Source organism: Pseudophryne corroboree, chromosome 6 (genome assembly GCF_028390025.1).
Source record: "Pseudophryne corroboree isolate aPseCor3 chromosome 6, aPseCor3.hap2, whole genome shotgun sequence".
Lineage (NCBI taxonomy): Eukaryota > Metazoa > Chordata > Amphibia > Anura > Myobatrachidae > Pseudophryne > Pseudophryne corroboree.
In genome coordinates this window covers 321,361,717-321,385,425 of record NC_086449.1, presented here as the reverse complement: position 1 = coordinate 321,385,425, position 23,709 = coordinate 321,361,717, and the positions used below count along the sequence as shown (strand labels likewise).

The following is a 23,709-nucleotide window of genomic DNA, read 5'->3' as shown; positions in this document are numbered from 1 at the left end:
AATTTGGGGGTCATTTTGATCCCAAAGTATTATTAACCTCAAAAACCATAATTTACACTCATTTTCAGTCTATTCTGAATACCTCACACCTCACAATATTATTTTTAGTCCTAAAATTTGCACCGAGGTCGCTGTGTGAGTAAGATAAGCGACCCTAGTGGCCGACACAAACACCGGGCCCATCTAGGAGTGGCACTGCAGTGTCACGCAGGATGTCCCTTCCAAAAAACCCTCCCCAAACAGCACATGACGCAAAGAAAAAAAGAGGCGCAATGAGGTAGCTGTGTGAGTAAGATTAGCGACCCTAGTGGCCGACACAAACACCGGGCCCATCTAGGAGTGGCACTGCAGTGTCACGCAGGATGGCCCTTCCAAAAAACCCTCCCCAAACAGCACATGACGCAAAGAAAAAAAGAGGCGCAATGAGGTAGCTGTGTGAGTAAGATTAGCGACCCTAGTGGCCGACACAAACACCGGGCCCATCTAGGAGTGGCACTGCAGTGTCACGCAGGATGGCCCTTCCAAAAAACCCTCCCCAAACAGCACATGACGCAAAGAAAAAAAGAGGCGCAATGAGGTAGCTGTGTGAGTAAGATTAGCGACCCTAGTGGCCGACACAAACACCGGGCCCATCTAGGAGTGGCACTGCAGTGTCACGCAGGATGTCCCTTCCAAAAAACCCTCCCCAATCAGCACATGATGCAAAGAAAAAGAAAAGAAAAAAGAGGTGCAAGATGGAATTGTCCTTGGGCCCTCCCACCCACCCTTATGTTGTATAAACAAAACAGGACATGCACACTTTAACCAACCCATCATTTCAGTGACAGGGTCTGCCACACGACTGTGACTGATATGACGGGTTGGTTTGGACCCCCCCCAAAAAAGAAGCAATTAATCTCTCCTTGCACAAACTGGCTCTACAGAGGCAAGATGTCCACCTCATCTTCACCCTCCGATATATCACCGTGTACATCCCCCTCCTCACAGATTATCAATTCGTCCCCACTGGAATCCACCATCTCAGCTCCCTGTGTACTTTGTGGAGGCAATTGCTGCTGGTCAATGTCTCCGCGGAGGAATTGATTATAATTCATTTTAATGAACATCATCTTCTCCACATTTTCTGGATGTAACCTCGTACGCCGAATGCTGACAAGGTGAGCGGCGGCACTAAACACTCTTTCGGAGTACACACTTGTGGGAGGGCAACTTAGGTAGAATAAAGCCAGTTTGTGCAAGGGCCTCCAAATTGCCTCTTTTTCCTGCCAGTATAAGTACGGACTGTGTGACGTGCCTACTTGGATGCGGTCACTCATATAATCCTCCACCATTCTATCAATGTTGAGAGAATCATATGCAGTGACAGTAGACGACATGTCCGTAATCGTTGTCAGGTCCTTCAGTCCGGACCAGATGTCAGCATCAGCAGTCGCTCCAGACTGCCCTGCATCACCGCCAGCGGGTGGGCTCGGAATTCTGAGCCTTTTCCTCGCACCCCCAGTTGCGGGAGAATGTGAAGGAGGATATGTTGACAGGTCGCGTTCCGCTTGACTTGACAATTTTGTCACCAGCAGGTCTTTGCACCCCAGCAGACTTGTGTCTGCCGGAAAGAGAGATCCAAGGTAGGCTTTAAATCTAGGATCGAGCACGGTGGCCAAAATGTAGTGCTCTGATTTCAACAGATTGACCACCCGTGAATCCTTGTTAAGCGAATTAAGGGCTGCATCCACAAGTCCCACATGCCTAGCGGAATCGCTCCCTTTTAGCTCCTTCTTCAATGCCTCCAGCTTCTTCTGCAAAAGCCTGATGAGGGGAATGACCTGACTCAGGCTGGCAGTGTCTGAACTGACTTCACGTGTGGCAAGTTCAAAGGGCATCAGAACCTTGCACAACGTTGAAATCATTCTCCACTGCACTTGAGACAGGTGCATTCCACCTCCTATATCGTGCTCAATTGTATAGGCTTGAATGGCCTTTTGCTGCTCCTCCAACCTCTGAAGCATATAGAGGGTTGAATTCCACCTCGTTACCACTTCTTGCTTCAGATGATGGCAGGGCAGGTTCAGTAGTTTTTGGTGGTGCTCCAGTCTTCTGTACGTGGTGCCTGTACGCCGAAAGTGTCCCGCAATTTTTCTGGCCACCGACAGCATCTCTTGCACGCCCCTGTCGTTTTTTAAAAAATTCTGCACCACCAAATTCAAGGTATGTGCAAAACATGGGACGTGCTGGAATTTGCCCATATTTAATGCACACACAATATTGCTGGCGTTGTCCGATGCCACAAATCCACAGGAGAGTCCAATTGGGGTAAGCCATTCCGCGATGATCTTCCTCAGTTGCCGTAAGAGGTTTTCAGCTGTGTGCGTATTCTGGAAACCGGTGATACAAAGCGTAGCCTGCCTAGGAAAGAGTTGGCGTTTGCGAGATGCTGCTACTGGTGCCGCCGCTGCTGTTCTTGCGGCGGGAGTCCATACATCTACCCAGTGGGCTGTCACAGTCATATAGTCCTGACCCTGCCCTGCTCCACTTGTCCACATGTCCGTGGTTAAGTGGACATTGGGTACAACTGCATTTTTTAGGACACTGGTGAGTCTTTTTCTGACGTCCGTGTACATTCTCGGTATCGCCTGCCTAGAGAAGTGGAACCTAGATGGTATTTGGTAACGGGGGCACACTGCCTCAATAAATTGTCTAGTTCCCTGTGAACTAACGGCGGATACCGGACGCACGTCTAACACCAACATAGTTGTCAAGGCCTCAGTTATCCGCTTTGCAGTAGGATGACTGCTGTGATATTTCATCTTCCTCGCAAAGGACTGTTGAACAGTCAATTGCTTACTGGAAGTAGTACAAGTGGGCTTACGACTTCCCCTCTGGGATGACCATCGACTCCCAGCGGCAACAACAGCAGCGCCAGCAGCAGTAGGCGTTACACGCAAGGATGCATCGGAGGAATCCCAGGCAGGAGAGGACTCGTCAGAATTGCCAGTGACATGGCCTGCAGGACTATTGGCATTCCTGGGGAAGGAGGAAATTGACACTGAGGGAGTTGGTGGGGTGGTTTGCGTGAGCTTGGTTACAAGAGGAAGGGATTTACTGGTCAGTGGACTGCTTCCGCTGTCACCCAAAGTTTTTGAACTTGTCACTGACTTATTATGAATGCGCTGCAGGTGACGTATAAGGGAGGATGTTCCGAGGTGGTTAACGTCCTTACCCCTACTTATTACAGCTTGACAAAGGGAACACACGGCTTGACACCTGTTGTCCGCATTTCTGGTGAAATACCTCCACACCGAAGAGCTGATTTTTTTGGTATTTTCACCTGGCATGTCAACGGCCATATTCCTCCCACGGACAACAGGTGTCTCCCCGGGTGCCTGACTTAAACAAACCACCTCACCATCAGAATCCTCCTGGTCAATTTCCTCCCCAGCGCCAGCAACACCCATATCCTCCTCATCCTGGTGTACTTCAACACTGACATCTTCAATCTGACTATCAGGAACTGGACTGCGGGTGCTCCTTCCAGCACTTGCAGGGGGCGTGCAAATGGTGGAAGGCGCATGCTCTTCACGTCCAGTGTTGGGAAGGTCAGGCATTGCAACCGACACAATTGGACTCTCCTTGTGGATTTGGGATTTCGAAGAATGCACAGATCTTTGCTGTGCTGCTTTTGCCAGCTTGAGTTTTTTAATTTTTCTAGCGAGAGGCTGAGTGCTTCCATCCTCATGTGAAGCTGAACCACTAGCCATGAACATAGGCCAGGGCCTCAGCCGTTCCTTGCCACTCCGTGTGGTAAATGGCATATTGGCAAGTTTACGCTTCTCCTCCGACAATTTTATTTTAGGTTTTGGAGTCCTTTTTTTTCTGATATTTGGTGTTTTGGATTTGACATGCTCTGTACTATGACATTGGGCATCGGCCTTGGCAGACGACGTTGCTGGCATTTCATCGTCTCGGCCATGACTAGTGGCAGCAGCTTCAGCACGAGGTGGAAGTGGATCTTGATCTTTCCCTAATTTTGGAACCTCAACATTTTTGTTCTCCATATTTTAATAGGCACAACTAAAAGGCACCTCAGGTAAACAATGGAGATGGATACTAGTATACAATTATGGACTGCCTGCCGACTGCAGACACAGAGGTAGCCACAGCCGTGAACTACCGTACTGTACTGTGTCTGCAGCTAATATAGACTGGTTGATAAAGAGAAGATGTCTATGTAACTATGTATGTATAAAGAAGACTGAAAAAAATCCACGGTTAGGTGGTATACAATTATGGACGGACTGCCTGCCGAGTGCAGACACAGAGGTAGCCACAGCCGTGAACTACCGTACTGTACTGTGTCTGCAGCTAATATAGACTGGTTGATAAAGAGAAGATGTCTATGTAACTATGTATGTATAAAGAAGAATGAAAAAAAAACCACGGTTAGGTGGTATACAATTATGGACGGACTGCCTGCCGAGTGCAGACACAGAGGTAGCCACAGCCGTGAACTACCGTACTGTACTGTGTCTGCAGCTAATATAGACTGGTTGATAAAGAGAAGATGTCTATGTAACTATGTATGTATAAAGAAGAATGAAAAAAAACCACGGTTAGGTGGTATACAATTATGGACGGACTGCCTGCCGAGTGCAGACACAGAGGTAGCCACAGCCGTGAACTACCGTACTGTACTGTGTCTGCAGCTAATATAGACTGGTTGATAAAGAGAAGATGTCTATGTAACTATGTATGTATAAAGAAGAATGAAAAAAATCCACGGTTAGGTGGTATTACAATTATGGACGGACTGCCTGCCGAGTGCAGAGACACAGAGGTAGCCACAGCCGTGAACTACCGTACTGTGTCTGCTGCGACTGGATGATAAATGATATAAAAAATATATATATATCACTACTGCAGCCGGACAGGTATATATTATATAATGACGGACCTGCTGGACACTGTCTGTCAGCAGAATGAGTTTTATTTTTATAGAATAAAAAAAAAAAAAACACACAAGTGAAGTCACACGACGAGTGTTTAACTTTTTCAGGCAATCACAATATAAGTATACTACTAACTATACTGGTGGTCAGTGTGGTCAGGTCACTGGTCAGTCACACTGGCAGTGGCACTCCTGCAGCAAAAGTGTGCACTGTTTAATTTTAATATAATATGTACTCCTGGCTCCTGCTATAACCTATAACTGGCACTGCAGTAGTGCTCCCCAGTCTCCCCCACAATTATAAGCTGTGTGAGCTGAGCAGTCAGACAGATATATATAATATTATATATAGATAATAGATGATGCAGCACACTGGCCTGAGCCTGAGCAGTGCACACAGATATGGTATGTGACTGACTGAGTCACTGTGTGTATCGCTTTTTTCAGGCAGAGAACGGATATATTAAATAAACTGCACTGTGTGTCTGGTGGTCACTCACTATATAATATATTATGTACTCCTGGCTCCTGCTATAACCTATAACTGGCACTGCAGTAGTGCTCCCCAGTCTCCCCCACAATTATAAGCTGTGTGAGCTGAGCAGTCAGACAGATATATATAATATTATATATAGATAATAGATGATGCAGCACACTGGCCTGAGCCTGAGCGTGCACACAGATATGGTATGTGACTGACTGAGTCACTGTGTGTATCGCTTTTTTCAGGCAGAGAACGGATATATTAAATAAACTGCACTGTGTGTCTGGTGGTCACTCACTATATAATATATTATGTACTCCTGGCTCCTTCTATAACCTATAACTGGCACTGCAGTAGTGCTCCCCAGTCTCCCCCACAATTATAAGCTGTGTGAGCTGAGCAGTCAGACAGATATATATAATATTATATATAGATAATAGATGATGCAGCACACTGGCCTGAGCCTGAGCAGTGCACACAGATATGGTATGTGACTGACTGAGTCACTGTGTGTATCGCTTTTTTCAGGCAGAGAACGGATATATTAAATAAACTGCACTGTGTGTCTGGTGATCACTCACTATATAATATATTATGTACTCCTGGCTCCTGCTATAACCTATAACTGGCACTGCAGTAGTGCTCCCCAGTCTCCCCCACAATTATAAGCTGTGTGAGCTGAGCAGTCAGACAGATATATATAATATTATATATAGATAATAGATGATGCAGCACACTGGCCTGAGCCTGAGCAGTGCACACAGATATGGTATGTGACTGACTGAGTCACTGTGTGTATCGCTTTTTTCAGGCAGAGAACGGATATATTAAATAAACTGCAGTGTGTGTCTGGTGGTCACTCACTATATAATATATTATGTACTCCTGGCTCCTGCTATAACCTATAACTGGCACTGCAGTAGTGCTCCCCAGTCTCCCCCACAATTATAAGCTGTGTGAGCTGAGCAGTCAGACAGATATATATATAATATTATATATAGATAATAGATGATGCAGCACACTGGCCTGAGCCTGAGCAGTGCACACAGATATGGTATGTGACTGAGTCACTGTGTGCTGTGTATCGCTTTTTTCAGGCAGAGAACGGATTATAAAGTAAACTGCACTGTCCTCACTAGTAAACTCTCTCCACTCAGTCTCTACACTTCTACAGTAACAGTACTCCTCCTAGTCAGCTCCAGTAAATCTCTCTCAGTCTCTTATAATCTAAATGGAGAGGACGCCAGCCACGTCCTCTCCCTATCAATCTCAATGCACGTGTGAAAATGGCGGCGACGCGCGGCTCCTTATATAGAATCCGAGTCTCGCGATAGAATCCGAGCCTCGCGAGAATCCGACAGCGTCATGATGACGTTCGGGCGCGCTCGGGTTAACCGAGCAAGGCGGGAAGATCCGAGTCGCTCGGACCCGTGAAAAAAAACATGAAGTTCTGGCGGGTTCGGATTCAGAGAAACCGAACCCGCTCATCTCTAATTTTTATGTGCTTGTATATGCAGAAAAGTTTCAGTGGTTTGAACTACTGTAATCCTGATATCTGAAAACACATTTGCTATTTCCAGTATCTCTACTAAATTGAAAGAGTCCTATTCTTATTGCTAAGAGACCAGTGATTAAGAGGCTTGGGTAATTGATTGGTGATTAAATCAGCCTGTAACTCACTAAAATGTTGTGATTTTTTTTATCACTATTTCTGCAAACTGACCTTTAGCAATAAAACAAAAGAGTCACTTATTTATATCCGCCAGACACACATGTTATGAAATAAATTTCTAACTAAGAAAACTGTTTTTAATAGAGACCAACTGTCCAGTAGTACTTTCTTTGTTTTAGTTTAGATATAAGTGATCTATTCTCAGTTCAGTTTAATATATAATGGTTTTACAAACTGGCAGTGCAAATGGGAGATAGAAGAAGTAATTCCTGTTCTTAGTTTAATACAAATGAGTTCCAAAGAGAACAAAGGTAAAAGCTAACCCCAATTTGGGGAATTGTTTATACAGTAGGTTACATGTGAAAATAATCCCCCAGGATACAGTGTCGGACTGGGGCATAAAGTGCCCACCGGGGAAATGCAGTGTTGGGGGCCCATGTTTAGGGGTGTGGTCAGTCTCCAGAGGGGGTGTAGTCAGCCACCACATTGGTTCGCCTAAGCATTAGAGAGTGAATGGTCTGGGCTCCTTGATAAATATATATAGTAAATACTGCTAGTGCATGCATGATAGCGTACCAGATTAAAAACAGCAATGCACTGTAGAAAATACACCATAGTTATGTGCAGTGTAAGGTAACGTATGTATCATTTAATTGCACAGTCTGGGACCTGATCCCTAAAAGAGGAGGTGGGGCCCACCGGTGGTTTCCCCTGTACCCCTGTGGGCCAGTCCAACCCTGTCAGGATATATTTTACACTTATAGTCCTTAAGCTGGGTACACACTGGAGCGATGTTGGCATGATATGCCTTTTAATAACATATCGTCTACACCGCTCAGTGTGTATGGGGGACTGGGAGCTCCCACAGTCGCTAGCAACGAATGCTTGGTTTAACGTGCTGTAAATCAAACCAAGCAAAATTGCTAATGACCTTGTTTATGCTAATGAAGGATGGAACATGATAGTTCTACCCTTCATTAACATCGTGTCAGTGTGTACAGGCAATCCCCGCTGATGGGCATTTGCTCCGATGTTGTAACTAATGCCTATTGCTTCAGTGTGTACCCAGCTTTAGACTATCTGTGTATGCAATATACACTCTGTAGTAGCGAGTTTATAGCACTTAAATCTTCAATGGCCAATTATAGCGAGACCTCTGCCTACAACTCCTCCCTCCACTGGATCATCTTCCCAATATCATTCTGGCCTTGCATGAAATTGGGAGAAAATATATTTGCTCTACTCCATTGCTGGCCAAAATGTTGATCGCGATCTACAGGTAGTTCACGGAGTTCACGCCAGTAGATCGTGACCAACTTTTTCATTAAACTGTACTTGCTGCCTCTGCTGTGATCGCTCTGAGTCCAGAGCATTCCCAATGATGCATTGTGCGGGTGACATCATGACATTAGTCACGCACCCGCGCAATGCATCATAGGGAATGCGATGTGGGGAGCGCAGTGTCGGCAGGACAACAGTGGCAGGAAGCAGTGTGAGCAGGCACGTGCCACCGGAGAGCCAGCCAGTGGGTGGCCAGCCAGCAGAGAGCCAGCCAGCGGAGAGCCAGACAGTGGGTAGGCACTCAAGCCAGCCAGCCAGCTTGAGTTGTGCGCAAGGGGTCTATTATGCACTAAGAGGGGGTTCTGCATAAAGGGAATCTGCACATGAAGGGGGACAGTATGGTGCACAGCAGGCTGTTCTGCAATGGGAGTGGGAAGGGGGGTATTCTGGACATGGGTATATCTGCACAGAGGGGGATGTTGCACAGCAAGCTGTTCTGCACACAGGACTCTCTTTTCATATGGGCTCAATGGGCTCTTGCCCATGGGCCCCAGGAGTATAAGGGCCCTAGGCTGATAGTTTAGGGTCCCCTCTTTCCAGGGGTACCAGATTTTTGAAATTCAGCCATGTGGAACCAGAGATATCTGACTTCGAAGCAGTGGTCCCCATCCCAGCATGTTAATTGCTCTTTCCAGCAAGATATCTCAGGTTTTCTCTGACATAGAGTTTTTCTGAGGGTATACTCCAAAATCTGGGACTCTTCCCTTTCGGATGACACTAGCAGCTTGTCTCTACTCTGCCCAGAACCAGAGATATTAGCCTTTCAGCAGCTGGCCCCTGCTCCAGCTCCACCCATCTGGTATGCAGTTTAAAATATTTGTCTAAGGATTACTCAGGCTCCTGAACTCTGATCCCCAAGTCCCCAGTGCCACCTGAAAGTTTTTAATCCCATTGAAAGCTAAGAAATCTATTTCCAGGAACTGGAGATATCTACAGTCAAGCAAACTGCCCTCCCACCAGAAAATGATGAATATTAAGCACACTCCACTATCCACTCCTCCCCTGCGTATTAAACACTCCCTACCAACCTGGAAGTCATGTACCGGGGGCCGCTTCATTCAGCCCAATGCCCCTTTCTAAAGTTTAGTGTTCTCTCTCCTGCCCCATCTGGGCAGTTAAGGAGTAATTAGCAGAAATTACTGCTTCAGGTCCTACATGCTGAGCGGAAGATAGAACACCTCCTACCACCAGCAGGACATCAAAGCTGCCTCTGATAGCACCCCCCACCCCTACCGCTGGGGGATGGGTAGGGTCCCCGGTGCATTGCTTTGCCCAGGGCCCTACACTGCTAATAAGATGGCCCTGTCTGCACAGGGAGGGGGAGGGAGTATTCTGCACAGTGCACAGGGAGGAGGGTTATTGCACAGGGGACTGTTCTGCACACAATCATGACAAGAATGTGTTTATTAATATTAATGTATTTTTTGTAATGTGGACACTATGATTGGTGGTGTTATTTAATATTATCATTACTAACGCTATTTTTAAATGTGTGCATTCTTATTATTGGTGTTATTTGAGGGCGTCATTCTTAATGCTATTTTTAAATGTGTGCGTTATTATTGATATTGTTATGGTGTCATTCTTAATGCTATTTTTAAATGCGTGCTTTCAGTATTGGTGTTGTTATTTGACGTTGGTAGATCACCATTAACTAAGTGAACAAAGAGTAGATCCCAGGTCCCAAAAGTCTGGCCACCCCTACTCTCTAAGGGTCTATTCATGAAGCAGTGAAAAGATTGGAGAAGTGATCCAGTGGAGAAGTTGCCGATGGCAACCAATCTGCTGCTCTGTATAATTTTATAGTATTTCAAATTATAAATGTTACATCAATGCTGATTGGTCGTCATGGGCAACTTCTCCACTGGCTCACTTCTCCACCCTTTTCACTGCTTCATGAATAGACCCCTATGTTTTTAGCTTAGTATGGAATTTTATTCACGCATACACCTGACACCTACTGTAGTTACCTACAAAACAAAAATGTATGCTTCAAAAACTGTTCAAGAAGCATGTAAGAGATCATACAGTATTGGCTAAAACAGTAACATTAATATAACCTTTACCTACTGTATATCACTTTAAAAAATTAAATCCATGAAATCCATTTAAGCAACTGAAATAGATCATGCTAAGAGCACCTACAGATGTCTATCACATCCTCACCGGGAGGTAATGCCACCCGAGATCGGCCGCTGTGAGGGATGCCTTGCAAGTGATTGCCCCTTTAAAAAAATATTCAAGTTCGGACGGCATCCCGCACAGCCACCGATCTTGGGCGACATTACATCCCGCAGCCTGTGTTGCTTGCACATAGCGAATGATTCCTAATTTGGGGGGGGAGGGGGGGAAATGACAAAACACAAAAAAATGACTGATATGGGGATTTTCTCCCTTTGATAAATAAACATCTAATGTGCAATGCTTCAAATGCAGTCAAAATGATACAGAGCAAAATTTTTATATTATACTATAATTCTATACTATTCTAAACTATACTATAGTATTCTGTGTGGGCTAATGAAACTCTAACTTCCATATATGTCATTTTCAAAAGGACTTTTTTAGATTCAGCATTATTAACAGCAGTCCCTGGGGAACCCTAATATACCCCTTTTACACATACATGGAAATCCCGGGTTTTTGCATGTGAACGCCCATCAAGCCAGGATTTTAGTATGTGTGAAAGCAAATGACCCGGGACTGAGTCGCCTGTCCATTACCCTGCACCTGGCCAGGCTCACAGAGCTGAGACCTGGGAATTTCCTGACTTGCTAGACCCGACAAATTCCCGGGTCACATGTCTGAAAGCAGTATGAGTTCATGTTTTCCAGGTCTCCTCACAGAATCACAAGTAAATAATTAGTATCACCTGTGGATATCTTCAAATGTGTTAGCAAGTTATGAATACACCTGTGCTCTAGCATGTAGAACAGAAATCATGCTCTCATTGGGGTTCCCTGAGGACAAGAGTGGAGAAACAGTGCTTTAAATGAAAGTGACTTTCAAGTTTCTGCTAGCAGAGTACCTGTCAATATGACTGAGTTCTGAAATATGAAGAATAGACTGCTAGACTGCTTGCTGTATAAGAACCACGGGTGATGATTACTAATGCTATTAATAATAAAATATGCTTCTTGTATTTGGCTGTGCACAAATAAATAGATTAGTTTGATAATTTGATCTCATTTGGATAATGCTGACATAAAATTAAACAGATACACCCTTATCTTGTTGCTGGTTGGTATACTTGTTATATAGCATGTACGGGAAGTGATTGCACCTTTACAGTACCCATGGGTGGATGAATCAGGCAACATACTAGCATTTGATGTCTTACCAGTTGCTGCTAGCAATATAACTGGTTAAGAGTATTAAAATGTAGACTGATTTCTACTTATATGTGTCTGCTTTGTTCTCTTTACAAATATAAATAGATAGATAGATAGATAGAGATATATATATATATATATCTATATATATCTATCTATCATACTTGCCTACCTGACCATCTCCATGAGGGAGAAAATGCTCTGTTCCTGGACATTCCTGGTAATGTATGACTGCCATCACCTGTGGTGAGCTAGGTAATTGATAAGAAAGGGGTTTCACCACAGGTGATGGCAATCATACATTACCAGGAAAGTCCAGGAACAGAGCATTTTCTCCCTCATGGAGAGGGTCAGGTAGGCAAGTATGATATGTATATAAAATCATTTACTCATTGTAATTATATGGTATTATATTTTTTTGTGCATATGATATATTTGTGTAATTGTGTTTTTATTGAAGACAACATCTAGAACTAGTGGATAAGTATGTGCTATTATATAATATTCAGTGACAGTGTATATAAAGTTAACTCTAAAATTAAGCAGCCTAGACAAGCTTACAATAAGTTAACAAAGTAATTAAAAGAGTGCATTATTAATGATACACCCGACATGCTGAAAAACTTACCTTAGTTGTATTTTGTTTTCTACTTGGCAGTTGTCTTGTAATTTGTATAAACTGGGGGTTATTATGTCTCTTTATGTGTTTCTGATACAGGAGCACTTATTATGCCATCAATAGTCAATCCGGACTGTTGCTTGCTGTCTGATTCAGAGGTTTTAGTTTACAAATAGGTATACAAGAGACTATTTGCGAGGTTATCTCACACCCACTCTTACTAAAACAAAATTAATACCATTAATGCTATTACACAACCTCTGTGAACTGAGTGACATAGCATGTACCAAACATCCCCGCCTTCCTGTGTATAGTGTGGACACTTAAAACCTCTTGCTCTAACTTGTTCGTATACGATCATTGTTTGCTCACAACACATGTGCATTGCAACAGAAATGAATGTGCAGAAAAGAGACAAACTACCGTAATTGACTATTTTATTTGTATATTTAAAAAACACATTTGAAATGTAGGTATAGTCTGTCAAATTAAAAATCCCAAATTCCATGCACACCAGATGCTAATATGAATAAGGAATAATTACAGTGAGGATCGCCCCATTTACCAAACATACAGATCACTTAAATTTGTGCTTGTTTTCCTACCACAAGGCTGTAGGCAAAGAACGTTTTATGCAAACATATGGAAGAGGTGCTGCAAATTTAGAAATTCAGTTTTTTGCAGACCATAAAGTCCATAAACAGAGCTGGGATGAAGTAAATCAATTCATTCTCCTCTAATGTGGTTTTTGGAAGGCACTAAAATGATAAGAAGAAATCAGCACTGAGCACATTTCACTGGAGAAATGTGTGACAGTCTGTGTCCAAATACGAAATTTATACAAACCACTGTGCCCCCACGTTGAGGTGAATATTCCCAAACAACCAGTATCATTTCATAAAGAGGATATTACATATATTTAGATAATTGCACCAAGAGCTAGTCCTATTCTATCCATTGATGTCATAATACTGTAAGCAGTTTGTTTGCAAAATCTAGAAGCAAGAATATCCAAATAGCATTTCTAATGCATGAAATGTGCAATTAGACACACTTAGACTTCTATTTATCTGTCTGTCTATCTGTACGTACTAAGGCCCTCATTCCGAGTTGTTCGCTCGCAAGGCGATTTTAGCAGTATTGCACACGCTAAGCCGCCGCCTACTGGGAGTGAATATTAGCTTCTTAAAATTGCGAACGAAAGATTCGCAATATTGCGATTACACATCTCGTAGCAGTTTCAGAGTAGCTTCAGACTTACTCGGCATCTGCGATCAGTTCAGTGCTTATCGTTCCTGGTTTGACGTCACAAACACACCCAGCGTTCGCCCAGGCACTCCTCCGTTTCTCCAGCCACTCCCGCGTTTTTTCCGGAAACGGTAGCGTTTTTTTCACACACGCCCATAAAACGGCCTGTTTCTGCCCAGTAACACCCATTTCCTGTCAATCACACTACGATCGCCTGAGCGAAGAAAAAGCCGTGAGTTAAAATCCAAACTTCATAGCAAATTTACTTGGCGCAGTCGCAGTGCGGACATTGCGCATGTGCACTAAGCGGAAAAACGCTGCGATGCGAAGAAATTTTCCGAGCGAACGACTCGGAATGACCTCCTAAGTACGTACGTACGTACGTACGTACGTACGTACGTACGTACGTATGTGTGTGTGTTGCGAATTATAACCTATGTAGGCAAAAAGAAATACGTGTGTTGAAATCATTTCACCAGATACACCTATCCCAAAAAAAAACATAGCTGTGGGCTGATTTGAGGATGTCTTTGCTACATTATGATTATGCTAAGAGGTGATTCATTTCTGTGAGATTTTTTGCTCTCTTTGCTACAGTATGATTATACTAAGAGGTGACTAATATATGTGAGCTGTACTGCTCGTAATGTTCTTCCCTGAGTCTGAGTGGTGATCCGGTAAACTCATATTATCACTGTAATCAGCATATAGACATGTGGTCTGACATAATATTACTCGTTCTCCCAGAAATGGATGGTATTCCTATGCTACATTACCTTATCACATGCAGCCAGATACATTTCTTAACTGCTATTACCAAGTATTTTTGTTGTTGTTGTTGTTGTTGTTGTTGTTGTTGTTGTAACGATGGTTTTTATTAAAGTTTTCAATAACATGGTACATAATAAGATGGACATATAAAGTACTGTAATCAGAAGACATTATAAACAGAAACTATAACAGCAGAATACTAAGAAGGCAAATAAAACAACAATGTACAATCTCATTTGAATGTTTATACAGTATCTATGATTTTTTTTTAAACAGCTACATAATGAAGGTAAGGTGCAATCGTGGAGATTGCTAGACTCTTCAGGGTGTGAGGGAGATTGCTGATATTTCAGGGAGTCTCCCTGACATTCAGGGAGAGTTGGCATGTATGAGGAAGTGTCACAACACAGTGGATTCAGGACCTTCCCACAGCCTAACCCTAACCCCCACTTCCCTCGCAGCCTATCCCTAACTCTCCCTTCCCCGCAGCCTAAACCAAACCCTCATCCCGCAGCCTAAACCTAACCTCCCCACCACCCGCGGCTTACCACAGAGGACTCCTGGCAGAGGTCTATTTGGATTCCCAGCGTTTGGGATCCCGGCCCAGACATTTCGATCCTTGTCAGGATGCTGGGATCCTGAATGCCCCTATCCTGAATGGATCCCGCCAGGCCAGCATTTTCACACTGCCATTAAACCTTTAGGCGCTCATCCAGAGCACAATCAATATATGCAATCTCCCTCTCAGCTTTTAATTTGAAAAAATAATAATGACATTTTAATGGATGGCAATGGGTAACTAGCAGGCCCCTAGGAATCACTATGCTCTAAGTGACCACCTACTTTAGACTTCTTAAAGGGTAATCCGGCTTTGCTCACAAAGACAGTGCAAAAATGCTCTAACATAGTATGCAGTGTTCACTGAGCAGACGCGTGTGAATGGGATTATTGTGTTTTCCATTACCAGTCTGTTGTTTTCCTCACTTCAGTTGAGGCCTCAGGCTTGAAATACTGTAATAATAACACTTTAATTTGCAACACGTACACAGGTTCTGTTGCTAAGTCCAACCAGGTGAAATGCAGGCTTGAATTTAGCCAGCAACAGATTTGTGTAATTCATATGTGTCTCGAATTAAAGGGATATTATGGCAACCATTAGTCTCAGAATTCCCTGATCATCCTATTTTTTCCTCTGGATAGGACAAGAGAAACATAAGAGCCCTACAGACTGGGCGACCCTCCACCGAACTGCCTGACCGCCGATACGGCAGACGGGCGACCAGACGGTGGAGGGGAGGTGATGGGGGAGTGAAGTTTCCCAATAGTCTGAAATGGATTTTAATAATTATATTTAACCAATACTAGAGTTAATTGAATGTAATTTTTGTATCAATATAAATACATGCTATGTGTTTACTAGTCTAGCATGTAAACTATTCCATGTTATACATTATGGGCCTCATGCAGAATTGAGAGCACAGCACAAAAAAAAGAAAAGAAAATTTGCACCTTGGCAAAAGAATGTTACACTGCAGAGGGGCAAATTTATAATGAGCAGATTTAGAGGTAGAAAGGGGCGATTCCGACTTCTTCCTCAGAGGCATAACAAAGGGGGTGTGGACCACACCAAAAACGGTAGTAACTTGAAAAAGTGCTTTATGCTATCAACGTTTTTGGATTGTCCCCATCATCAGGAGGTCATTAGCTGTAGTAACTTTATCAGCAGCCGCCCAGAGAATTTTATATACTCAAATTGTGTTTTAATATGAATAATGTTTAATATGTACACTGTTATAAATGTTTGAAATACCCCCAGGAGGTTCATTCAGATTGTCACTGTAGCTGAATAAATACTTTTTTATTTATACACTGGTTATCTCATGTATTATTAATCACCACCCAGATTATTCCTATTAATTAAAATATCTCCGCTATGTACATAGTGAATCCCGCAGGGACATAGGTAGAAATAACCACTGTTTATGTGAGTTACCTCCCCGGCATTTGCTAAAAACTCCTCTGGGGAAACGGACACTGCACATATGCACACTGTCAGTTTCCAGGATCAGGGCCAGCGCTGTACGGAGGCTATGGGAGGGAAATCAGAAGATATCTCCTGCTACTATGCCTCCACAGGCTAGAAGGAGTTTAAACCATCTGCAGATGATGTATAGTTATGTGGCCAAACTCTGAAAAGCTTTACATTTCAGGGTTTAGTACATAGGGGTCATATCGTAGTCCCCTCTGAGAATAATGGGGACTGCGATCAGTAGTGCTAATTAGCATTCTACAAAAGATTTTTGTAAAATCTCCTACAGTATGCTATTAGTACATAGCCACAACAATTATGCAGAAACTTCAGTTTAATTTGTCTACATAATTTTTTTGATGAAACATTGGCCCCTTAGATGCAGACAAGACATAAAATTTGTTGCAGAAGTTTATGGATATTATATTATAGTTAGATACCCATTAACTGTGCAGTGATACCATCGTCCATGATTAGTGTCCCATTGAGATACTGTAATTGACATTGAGTTAAAAAAAATAACAATTACATGAACAATACAAGACTCTCCGTAAAATATGATTCTGCTCAGGACTAGCTGCCTAATAATTCATTGAGGGTCAGTAAAAGAACACAGTGTGTACACAACGGATGATTGGGAAAATACATTAATCAGTAAGAATTGCACAATATGTAGAAAATGAGGATATTGTTGTGTCTTGGCAGAGTGTCAGACATTTTCCTGAAGTATTTAACCTGTTGGGTTAGGTTTTCAAAATAAACATGATGTAAATCCTAAAGAGGAAATCTACACAGAGACATCTAAGTAAAGGGGTTGTGAAATGTAAGTTTATGTTACTGCTGTCTTTTATATTACCCTAAGCGCTTAAGCAATGAAAGAAGGGATTAGAATAAACTATAATTCAGTTTTGTGAAGTGAGCTGGTTTTTATACTATGTAATAGGCAGCATAGCTATACTAAGCAATACTGCATGTTAGCAATTCAGCATAAAGCTACTCTTACATTTCTGACGATCTAGCTTTCACTTATTGCATACAGACAATTCTGGTCTGATGATCACGAATTAGTCAAAAAAACGGAAAAAAAGCCTCACTATAAGGTCACTTTTGGACTATGCGTTTATTTATATCCACATAAAATATTACATGTTGAAAACTACATTTTATTATAAAAATAATTACATTAAGGTTATTCATTTGCTTTAATAAGTATTTCCCTGAAACTTGTAGCCTCATTTTTGCATGTGGGTGCAAGTAAGAGGCATTAGTATTGTGGCAGGAGTTACTTAAGAGAGGAGGGAGCCCGAGTGCAGGCGCCATGCTAGCCCCCTCCTCATTGCAGAATAGTAGACTCTGGTAATGTGCATAAATTTGGCCAAAGTTATGGGCCTGCCAACCATCTACCAGGCCACTTCATTGTGCAAGTCCCTAACATTCTAGGGGTACACATCTGGGGAGCAGGGTACCCCCAAACCAGTCCAGCCACAACCCCCAAAGGCATAACACAAATAAAAGCTAGCAGTGTTATAGAGTATCAGGTGAGCAAAAGCAGCTACTCATATATATATATATATATATATATATATATAGTCGAGTCACATTATTATGACCACCTGCTAACGGCCAGAGTATCCACTATGTACAGCATGGACAGCAGCTAGACATTCGCCGAACTGTCGTTCTAGACACGTCTAGTAGCCACCAGGTTCATTTTGACGATGAAATGCTCCACTGTAGGGTGTTGATTGGCCCTCACATACCTTCGTAGCCATCGTTTACCTCTCACATCAATGGCATGTGGTGCTCTGCAGTTTCCACGGCAGTTATTTGCAATGGTGCTATTTGTCTAGTCACGATACACCTTCAGCACAGTAGCACACGGACAGCTCACAAACTGTGCTGTTTCAGAAATACTGCCACCCTTGGGCCAAAAGTCGATAACCATCAGTTTTTGTAACTTGGATAAATCACCCCTTTTACCCATGACAGCAATGAGTGATATGTGTGCAGACGGCCTATTGCACACCTTATATACCCACCAAGACAGCGAATGACACGTTACATAATTTTTGGGCTATACATCGCTAACATCAAATGTAGGAGTTGGTCATAATAATTAGAGATGAGCCGGTTTGGTTCCTCGGAATCCGAACCCCCCCGAACTTTACCCATTTTACACGGTTCCGAGGCAGACTCGAATCTTCCCGCCTTGCTCGGTTAACCCGAGCGCGCCCGAACGTCATCATCCCGCTGTCGTATTCTCGCGAGATTCGTATTCTATATAAGGAGCCGCGCGTCGCCGCCATTTTCACTCGTGCATTGGAGATGATAGGGAGAGGACTTGCAGCATTCTCTCAGTTGTGTTCAGTGTGCTGCAAATATCTGTGCTCAGTGTGCTGAAAATATCTGTGCTCAGTGTGCTGGCAAATATCTGTGCTCAGTGTGCTGAAAATATCTACGTTCTCTACCTGAAAAACGCTCCATATCTGTGCTCAGTGTGCTGCAAATATCTGTGCTCAGTGTGCTTTATTGTGGGGACTGGGGACCATCAGTATTATATAGTAGGAGGACAGTGCAGAGTTTTGCTGACCAGTGACCACCAGTATTATACGTTCTCTGCCTGAAAAACACTCCATATCTGTGCTGCATTGTAGTATATAGTAGGAGGACAGTGCAGAATTTTGCTGACCAGTGACCACCAGTATTATATCAGTACGGTACAGTAGTCCACTGCTCTACCTACCTCTGTGTCGTCAAGTATACTATCCATCCATACCTGTGGTGCATTTTAGTTGTTGTGCACAGTATATATAGTAGGAGGACAGTGCATAATTTTGCTGACCACCAGTATATAATATATAGCAGTACGGTACAGTAGGCCACTGCTCTACCTACCTCTGTGTCGTCAAGTATACTATCCATCCATACCTGTGGTGCATTTTAGTTGTGCGCAGTATATATAGTAGGAGTACAGTGCATAATTTTGCTGACCACCAGTGTATAATATATAGCAGTACGGTACAGTAGGCCACTGCTCTACCTACCTCTGTGTCGTCAAGTATACTATCCATCCACACCTGTGGTGCATTTAGTTGTTGTGCGCAGTAGTAGGAGGACAGTGCATAATTTTGCTGACCACCAGTATATAATATATAGCAGTACGGTACAGTAGGCCACTGCTCTACCTACCTCTGTGTCGTCAAGTATACTATCCATCCATACCTGTGGTGCATTTTAGTTGTGCGCAGTATATATAGTAGGAGGACAGTGTATAATTTTGCTGACCACCAGTATATAATATATAGCAGTACGGTACAGTAGGCAACTGCTCTACCTACCTCTGTGTCGTCAAGTATACTATCCATCCATACCTGTGGTGCATTTTAGTTGTCGTGCGCAGTAGTAGGAGGACAGTGCATAATTTTGCTGACCACCAGTATATAATATATAGCAGTATGGTACAGTAGGCCACTGCTCTACCTACCTCTGTGTTGTCAAGTATACTAACCATCCATACCTGTGGTGCATTTTAGTTGTGCGCAGTATATATAGTAGGAGGACAGTGCATAATTTTGCTGACCACCAGTATATAATATATAGCAGTATGGTACAGTAGGCCACTGCTCTACCTACCTCTGTGTCGTCAAGTATACTAACCATCCATACCTGTGGTGCATTTTAGTTGTGCGCAGTATATATAGTAGGAGGACAGTGCATAATTTTGCTGACCACCAGTATATAATATATAGTAGTATGGTACAGTAGTCCACTGCTCTACCTACCTCTGTGTCGTCAAGTATACTATCCATCCATACCTGTGGTGCAATTTAGTTGTGCGCAGTATATATAGTAGGAAGACAGTGCATAATTTTGCTGACCACCAGTATATAATATATAGCAGTACGGTACAGTAGGCCATTGCTATTGATCTATTACTGGCATATAATTCCACACATTAAAAAATGGAGAACAAAAATGTGGAGGGTAAAATAGGGAAAGATCAAGATCCACTTCCACCTCGTGCTGAAGCTGCTGCCACTAGTCATGGCCGAGATGATGAAATGCCATCAACGTCGTCTGCCAAGGCCGATGCCCAATGTCATAGTAGAGAGCATGTAAAATCCAAAAAAACAAAAGTTCAGTAAAATGACCCAAAAATCAAAATTAAAAGTGTATGATGAGAAGTGTAAACTTACCAATATGCCATTTACGACACGGAGTGGCAAGGAACGGCTGAGGCCCTGTCCTATGTTCATGGCTAGTGGTTCAGCTTCACATGAGGATGGAAGCACTCATCCTCTCGCTAGAAAAATGAAAAGACTTAAGCTGGCAAAAGCACAGCAAAGAACTGTGCATTCTTCTAAATCACAAATCCCCAAGGAGAGTCCAATTGTGTCAGTTGCGATACCTGACCTTCCCAACACTGGACGGGAAGAGGTGGCGCCTTCCAACATTTGCACGCCCCCTGCAAGTGCTGGAAGGAGCACCCGCAGTCCAGTTCCTGATAGTCAAATTGAAGACGTCACTGTTGAAGTACACCAGGATGAGGATATGGGTGTTGCTGGCGCTGAGGAGGAAATTGACAAGGAGGATTCTGATGGTGAGGTGGTTTGTTTAAGTCAGGCACCCGGGGAGACACCTGTTGTCAGTGGGACGAATATGGCAATTGACATGCCTGGTCAAATGACAAAATAAATCACCTCTTCGGTGTGGAATTATTTTAACAGAAATGCGGACAACAGGTGTCAAGCCGTGTGTTGCATTTGTCAAGCTGTAATAAGTAGGGGTAAGGACGTTAACCACCTAGGTACATCCTCCCTTATACGTCACCTGGAGCGCATTCAACAGAAGTCATTGACAAGTTCAAAAACTTTGGGTGACAGCGAAAGCAGTCCACTGACAACTAAATCCCTTCCTCTTGTAACCAAGCTCCTGCAAACCACACCACCGACTACCTCAGTGTCAATTTCCTCCTTAGACAGGAAAGCCAATAGTCCTACAGGCCATGTCACTGTCAAGTCTGATGAGTCCTCTCCTGCCTGGGATTCCTCTGATGCATCCTTGAGTGTAACGCCTATTTCTGCTGACACTGCTATTGTTGCTGCTGCCACTTTCGGCATTCAGCCACCGCGTGCCGAAGACTGGAGCACCAGCAAAACACTCCTGAACCTGCCCCGCCATCAGCTGAAGCAAGAGGTGGTAACGAGTCGGAATTCAACCCTCTATATGCTTCAGAGGATGGAGGAGCAGCAAAAGGCCATTCAAGCCTATACAGCTACCTACGATATAGGCAAAGGAGGGGGAATGCACCTGACTCAAGCGCAGTGGAGAATGATTTCAACGTTGTGCAAGGTTCTGCAACCCTTTGAACTTGCCACACGTGAAGTCAGTTCAGACACTGCCAGCCTGAGTCAGGTCATTCCCCTCATCAGGCTTTTGCAGAAGAAGCTGGAGAGATTGGAGGAGGAGCTAAAACAGAGCGATACCGCTAGGCATGTGGGACTTGTGGATGGAGCCCTTAATTCGCTTAACCAGGATTCACGGGTGGTCAATCTGTTGAAATCAGAGCACTACATTTTTGCCACCGTGCTCGATCCTAGATTTAAAACCTACGTTGGATCTCTCTTTCCGGCAGACACAAGTCTGCAGAGGTTCAAATACCTGCTGGTGAGAAAATTGTCAAGTCAAGCGGAACGTGACCTGTCAACAGCTCCTCCTTCACATTCTCCCGCAACTGGGGCTGCGAGGAAAAGGCTAAGAATTCCGAGCCCACCCGCTGGTGGTGATGCAGGGCAGTCTGGAGCGAGTGCTGACATCTGGTCCGGACTGAAGGACCTGCCAACGATTACTGACATGTCGTCTACTGTCACTGCATATGATTCTGTCACCATTGAAAGAATGGTGGAGGATTATATGAGTGACCGCATCCAAGTAGGCACGTCAGACAGTCCGTACGTATACTGGCAGGAAAAAGAGGCAATTTGGAGGCCCTTGCACAAACTGGCTTTATTTTACCTAAGTTGCCCCCCCTCCAGTGTGTACTCCGAAAGAGTGTTTAGTGCAGCCGCTCACCTTGTCAGCAATCAGCGTACGAGGTTACTTCCAGGAAATGTGGAGAAGATGATGTTCATCAAAATTAATTATAATCAATTCCTCCGTGGAGACATTCACCAGCAGCAATTGCCTCCAGAAAGTACACAGGGACCTGAAATGGTGGATTCCAGTCGGCACAAATTAATAATCTGTGAGGAGGAGGATGTACACAGTGAAAGGGGTGAGGAATCGGACGATGAGGAGGAGGTATACATCTTGCCTCTGTAGAGCCAGTTTGTGCAAGGAGAGATTGATTGCTTCTTTTTTGGTGGGGGCCCAAACCAAGCAGTCATTTCAGTCACAGTCGTGTGGCAGACCCTGTCGATTAAATGATGGGTTTGTTAAAGTGTGCATGTCCTGTTTATACAACATAAGGGTGGGTGGGAGGGCCCAAGGACAATTCCATCTTGCACCTCTTTTTTCTTTAATTTATCTTAGCATCATGTGCTGTTTGGGGACTATTTTTTAAGTCTGCCATCCTGTCTGACACTGCACTTCCACTCCTAGATGGGTCAGGTGCTTGTGTCGGCCACTTGGGTCACTTAGCTTAGTCACACAGCTACCTCATTGCGCCTCTTTTTTTCTTTGCATCATGTGCTGTTTGGGGACTATTTTTTTAATCTGCCATCCTGTCTGACACTGCAGTGACAATCCTAGATGGGCCAGGTGTTTGTGTCAGCCACTTGGGTCACTTAGCTTAGTCACACAGCGACCTTGGTGCACCTCTTTTTTTCTTTGCATCATGTGCTGTTTGGGGACTATTTTTTAAATCTGCCATCCTGTCTGACACTGCAGTGCCACTCCTAGATGGGCCAGGTGTTTGTGTCGGCCACTTTGGTCGCTTAGCTTAGCCTTTCAGCGACCTCGGTGCAAATTTTAGGACTAAAAATAATATTGTGAGTTGTGAGGTGTTCAGAATAGACTGGAAATGAGTGGAAATTCTGGTTATTGAGTTTAATAATACTATGGGATCAAAATGACCCCCAAATTCTATGATTTAAGCGGTTTTTGAGGGGGTTTTGTAAAAAAACAACCAAATCCGACAAAAAAAATTCAGGGAGGTTTTGCCAAAATGCGTCCGAATCCAAAACACGGCCGCGGAACTGAATCCAAAACCAAAACACAAAACCCGAAAAATTTCCGGTGCACATCTCTAATAATAATGTGACTCTACCGTGTAT

General features: G+C 43.6%; 1 protein-coding gene across 2 annotated transcripts in view; it reads right to left on the bottom strand.

The window, feature by feature from the left end:
- LOC134932153 (proto-oncogene Mas-like) overlaps nt 1–12,668 on the bottom strand; it is a 61,550-nt gene extending 48,882 nt beyond the window's left edge. Inside the window, exon 1 of one of the 2 annotated variants that reach the window (XM_063926295.1) lies at nt 12,397–12,668. The gene's annotated coding sequence lies outside the window, so the exon portion shown is untranslated. Of the gene's footprint in view, nt 1–11,940; nt 11,973–12,396 lie in introns of those variants that run through there. The other variant, XM_063926296.1, reaches the window with a different exon arrangement.
- Nucleotides 12,669–23,709: the final 11,041 nt, after the last annotated feature.